The sequence below is a fragment of the Molossus molossus genome, unplaced genomic scaffold (assembly GCF_014108415.1).
Source record: "Molossus molossus isolate mMolMol1 unplaced genomic scaffold, mMolMol1.p scaffold_m16_p_1, whole genome shotgun sequence".
In the NCBI taxonomy this organism is placed as follows: Eukaryota; Metazoa; Chordata; class Mammalia; order Chiroptera; family Molossidae; genus Molossus; species Molossus molossus.
In genome coordinates this window covers 137,565,627-137,571,414 of record NW_023425344.1, presented here as the reverse complement: position 1 = coordinate 137,571,414, position 5,788 = coordinate 137,565,627, and the positions used below count along the sequence as shown (strand labels likewise).

Here is a 5,788-nt window from a genome sequence, read left to right as displayed (position 1 = left end):
GGAAATTCTAAATAAAAATTTAATTGAAAAAAATAAATAAAAGGGCCCTGACTGGGTGGCTCAGTTGGTTGGAGCATTGTCCCCTATACATAAAGGTTGTGGTTTGATTCCCCATCAGGGTGCATACCTAGGTTGCAGGTTTGATCCCTGGTCAAGGCACTTACAGATGGCAGCTGATTGATGTTTCTCTCTCTCTCTCTCTCTCTCTCTCTCTCTCATCAATAATTTTTTAAAAAACATATCCTTGGGTAAAGATTAAAAAATAAAATAAAAAAGGAATATGAAGGAACAGGTAAAAATCTGATATTAGTTCAGATTGAATAGCCTATTCACAATAGCAAACTCTTCTAAGGCTAAGAAGAAAAAGAATTGTTCAGGGAAACCTATCAAGTTAGACTATGCTCAAATGTAAATCACAATTAATGCTGACAGTCTACATAGATTAAGATACTGAAAAAGTTAAGAATAAAGCCCAGCTGGGGATCCAACAATGACATACCTCCAAAATCTATCACCTTGTTGTATCTGCTGCTATCATAAGACAGTAAAATAAAGTCAATGAGTCCTTGCCTAGTTAGCACATATACTACAGTTGAAATGATGCAGAAAAGATACTATAGCCCCCATGCAAGGATGACATACAAATTCGTAATGTGTTTTAAATTTTTTTCTTATTTTTTTTCAAAAGGAAACGCAGGAGGGCTATGTCAGAAACAATTGAGATTAGTTACATACTGGGGCCAAGTAGGATCAGGGTAGAAGAGATAAGGAGAAGTTAGTGACTTTTTTCTGAGTACAGATTTATATATAGTTTTGACTGACTTTTTGACTCTGTTAATGTTTTATGCACTCAAAAATAAAAGTTCTAGGAGAATAAAATCTAATATAACAGAAACGATATAGCCTAACTACATTTCAAATTTAAAAACATAACTGTACTTAAGCAGAAAATTAGAACTGTCCTATATAACTTAGAACACAGTACTTTGACTATATACCCTGAGTCTAAAGCCTAAAAAGAACTATAAACAAATATGGAAGGCTAGTTGGAAGGTCTGTTTTGACAGCAGTGTAAGATAACAATTCTTTTTTTTTTTCTTTTTTTGGTATGTGCCCCTATCGGGGGCCGAACCTGGGACTCTCTGGTCCGCAGGTCAATGCTCCAACCGCTGAGCCAAACCAGCCAGGGCAAGATAACAATTCTAAAACTACCTGGTGCAAACTGTAGAACTGAGCACAGGATTAAATGTAGAGAGGATTAAAGAAGCCAGATTTCTCACTCTTGAAGAAAGCAGTTACAAGAATGGAAAAGAGAAGATTTGAATGAATTCTGTGGTGCTGAAGTGGAATAAAAGTTATCAGTATAAACTCATGGGTTTTAATAAATTAGATAGAGATGATAGATGATATAGATGATAGATAGGTAGATGATGATAGATGATTGATTGATTGATAGATGATAGATAGATAGATAGATAGATAGATAGATAGATAGATAGATGATAGATGGATAGATAGATAGATTAGATAGATAGATGATAGAGAGATGATAGATGATAGAGAGATGATGGATAGATAGATAGATAGATAGATAGATAGATAGATAGATAGATAGATAGACAGATAGATGATAGAGAGATAGAGAGATGATAGATGATAGATAGATGATAGATTATAGATACATAGATATATGTTAGATAGATAAAGAGAGAAGAAAACAAATGGATGTAGATATATTTCTATTTCTCAGTTCTGCCTATTAAAAGGGCCTAGAAGCAAAGACATCCCAGCAGCAATGAGCACACCTCAACTCTAATCTTGGTTTCCAAATAGCATCCCCCATTGAAAGGAATCTTCCTGCTTGGAAATATAAGTGATTCTTGGTGACGGGGCAGGGAAAGTAAGATAATCCTGGAACATCTTCCAGTTCCAGACAGTACACAGTGCCCCTAAAATGATGGAGATACGTCAAAAGAACATAAGATCCTGTTTGAAGAGTTTCCAGTGGCTAAATATGAAACAAATTGAGCATTAGAATAAAATAATGACACTAATAGAATATTCATGGGCTAAGAAATCTATGAATCTATATTTTTATAAAAATGAATAAGTAAATTAATGGGAGAATAAAATGTTTCCTTATATTAGTTAGCAACTGGAGAGAGAATAGTGAAATTATAAAATTACCATTTGGTAATTAGTCTGTTCAAATTTAGACAACTGTCCTTCTGAAAACTTGATGAGGAAAGATATCAAATTAGTGGCACCTATGTGGGTTGGATAATAAGAGCTACTTGTTTAGCAGATAAATCAGCAAGGGCATTGCGTTTGGTTTTGGTGGTATTCCCAAAAATATGGGTTTATACTTTACATGTTTCTTGGATATTGAATAGCTTCTAATGTGCCATTTTCGTGTCAAATATATCTCATTTAAAAGGGATGAAAATAATGTCATTTTTCTATCAGTTTACCTGAATATGTCTCAAATCCCCTTCGCTTCCATAGCACCCCAAAATCATGAACTAATGCGTGTCTGCTATATGTTAAATATTTACCATTTATAGTACCATTGCACATTACCATGGCTAAAATTACAAAGGAGATTATGAATGCCTCATGCGCTTAGCCAGAGCCATTTGCTGCTATGGTAATAGAGATCATATAACTATAAGGCATTTACAAGCCTCACAAGGGGATATCTGTTCTCTGGCTAATGCTTTCTGCTGTTTCTGGTTAATCTTTCACGGCAAAGAGGAAAAAAAATAGTATCTTTAAAAACTGACTGAGTCTCAAACAATAGACAAATTGAGTCTCGGGATTTATTCACTTAGCTTTGTCTAGGTCAGACAGAAACTGGTTTACATGAAATGTTCCAAACTGTAATAATGAAATTTTAGATACTATCTAGTCAAACTCATTAATAACTTTGACCTTATCATCATCCTAGGGAACCTATCTTGCAAATGAATATATATGCCTTTTTTTTAATGTATGCCTTAATATGCATCCCCTTTTCACCTTAGCCTCCAGACATATTTATAAATGTAACTTCAGTTAGTCTCAGTTGTCTGTTAATATTAATTACTTTTTTGTTTTTTTAGTCTGAATTATGCTACTTTATTAGTGTAAGATTCTAATTTGTCAACTCTTCTCCCTGAACATTTGCCAAGTTGAAATCTGTAATACACTTCTTTTCAAATCTGAAACAGCTGAAGAAGGGAGTTACTAACTGATCAGCTTTTACCTGCAGGCCACTGTTGAAGAATTACCTTGATAGTCACCACTCATTCATTCATTCATCCATCTACCTTCGATAAATACTTTTTAAAGCCTACTACACATCAATCACCAGCAGGTGGAAAAAAAAAATTGTTCTAGTAGAAGTAAGAGATCAGGAGCACCTTTTAAAAGATGTGCTTTTTCGACAGTAACCAAAACAGCCTGGTACTGGCACAAGAACAGGCATATAGACCAGTGGAACAGAACTGAAAACCCAGAAATGGACCCAAGGCAATACGCTCAATTAATATTTGACAAAGGTGGCAAGAGCATACAGTGGAGTAAAGACAGCCTCTTTAATAAATGGTGTTGGGAAAATTGGACAGCTACATGCAAAAAAGTGAAACTAGACCATCAACTTACACCATACACAAAAATAAAGTCAAAATGGATAAAAGACTTAAATGGGACCCAGGAATCCATAAAAATTCTAGAAGAAAATGTAGGCAACAAAATTTCGGACATCATACGCAGCAGAATTTTCACTGATACATCACCTAAGGCAACAGAAACAAAGGAAAAAATGAACACATGGGACTACATCAAACTAAAAAGCTTCTGCACAGCAAAAGAAACAATCATCAAAATGGAAAGGCAACCCACTGTATGGGAGAACATCATTGCCAATGATACATCAGATAAGGGGTTAATTTCCAAAATATATAGAGTGCTCATATAACTCAACAAAAGGAAGACAAAGAACCCAATTAAAAAATGGGCAGAGGAGCTGAATAGACACCTCTCCAAACAGGACATACAAATGGCTAAGAGACATATGAAGAAATGCTCAACATCACTAATCATCAGAGAGATGCAAATTAAAACAACAATGAGCTATCACCTCACACCTGTCAGAATGGCCGCCACCAACAAATCATCAAACAACAAGTGTTGGTGAAGGTGTGGAGAAAAGGGGACTCTAATACACTGCTGGTGGGAATGCAGACTGGTGCAGCCACTATGGAAAACAATATGGTGTTACCTCAAAAAATTAAAAATTGAACTTCCATTTGACCCAGTGACCCCACTGCTGGGAATATACCCTAAGAAGCCTGAAACACCAATCAGAAAGAATATATGTACCCCCATGTTCATAGCAGCACTATTTACAATAGCTAAGATCTGGAAACAGCCCAAGTGTCCATCAGTAGACGAATGGATAAAAAAGCATTGGTACATATACACAATGGAGTACTATGCTGCGGTAAGAAAGAAAGATCTCTTATCCTTTGGGACGACATGGAGAGACCTGGAAAGTACTATCCTAAGTGAAATAAGCCAAGCAGAAAAAGACAAATACCACATGATCTCACTTATATACGGAATATAATGAACATAACAGTCTGAGGAATACGGTAAACCCAGAAACATGGAAGTAGGGCACAGACTGACATCCCCCAGAAGAGGGGGTGGGGGGGTGGGAAGAGATAAACCACAGAACTTATATGCATGTATGCATGACTAATGGACATGGACAACTAAGTCGGGGACGGGGTGGGGGTGGGGTGGGGAGGGGGGTGCCAATGGGGTAAAAAAAAGGTGAAATATCTGTAAAAAATAAATTAATTAATTAATTAAAAATTAAAAATAAATAAATAAATAAAAGATGTGCTTTTTAAAATCTTTATCATCTACAGAACACAAAACTGAGGTTTGAACATAGTTACCACTCAAGCAATATCTGTGGGTTTACTTATAATCTGGTAGGAACGACGGAAACGCATGGTAGTCACCAGGACGGAGGACTCTGCATAGTCCAGGGGGACCAAGGGTCCCCCTCCTCTGTTGGAGTCTGTGAGGGGTAAGAGAAGAAGCACCTCTGAAGCAAACCCTGTAGCAGGAATTCAGTAGAAAAGGGAACGTTCCCAGCAGAGGAATAAAGGAGAGGAAATGTGGATAATCCAAATCCAGATAATCCAAAATAGTGAATATTCAAATATTTACATTGATTTAGAAAGAGAATATTTTTTTTTTATTATGTATTTCTATCTCACTGGTTCCAAACTCAAGATTTTGGGATGTTTACAAAATTTTACAAAGTACGATAAAAGCAATACATGAGAAAAACAGGACAAAAGAAAAACAGAATTTTTTGTCTCAGCCCATTTGGATCCCTAGTTATCCCTTGTTTAGTTTAAAGTGAAAATAAATTTGTAATCTGTAAGATCATATAAAGTGCAGTAGGCAGAATTCCAAGATGCTCACCCCATGCTCCCCACCCAGAGAGCACATACCCTGTGTAATCCCCTCCCCTGGATTTGGACTGGACTGTGGCTAGGATGAATTTTATTCCCTTGATTAAGTGACCTACTCCAGTAAAGATGGAGGGGGTTGTGCAGATGTAATTAAGATCACAAATTAGGTGATCTGGGGCTAAATAAAAGGGAAATTATCTTGGATGGGCCAAACCTAATTATGTGAGCTCTTTTAAGGGGCTGAAGGAAGACATTTACAGCACAAGAAATCCTTCTGCTGGCTTTGAAATGCTAAACCATCAGGTTATTAAAGG

At 36.3% G+C, this 5,788-nt stretch overlaps 1 non-coding gene across 1 annotated transcript; it reads left to right on the top strand.

The window, feature by feature from the left end:
• The first annotated feature begins 562 nt into the window (after positions 1-562).
• LOC118621888 lies at positions 563-668 on the top strand. Its single transcript, XR_004957825.1, has one exon. It is a non-coding gene; the product is annotated as a U6 spliceosomal RNA (small nuclear RNA).
• Positions 669-5,788: the final 5,120 nt, after the last annotated feature.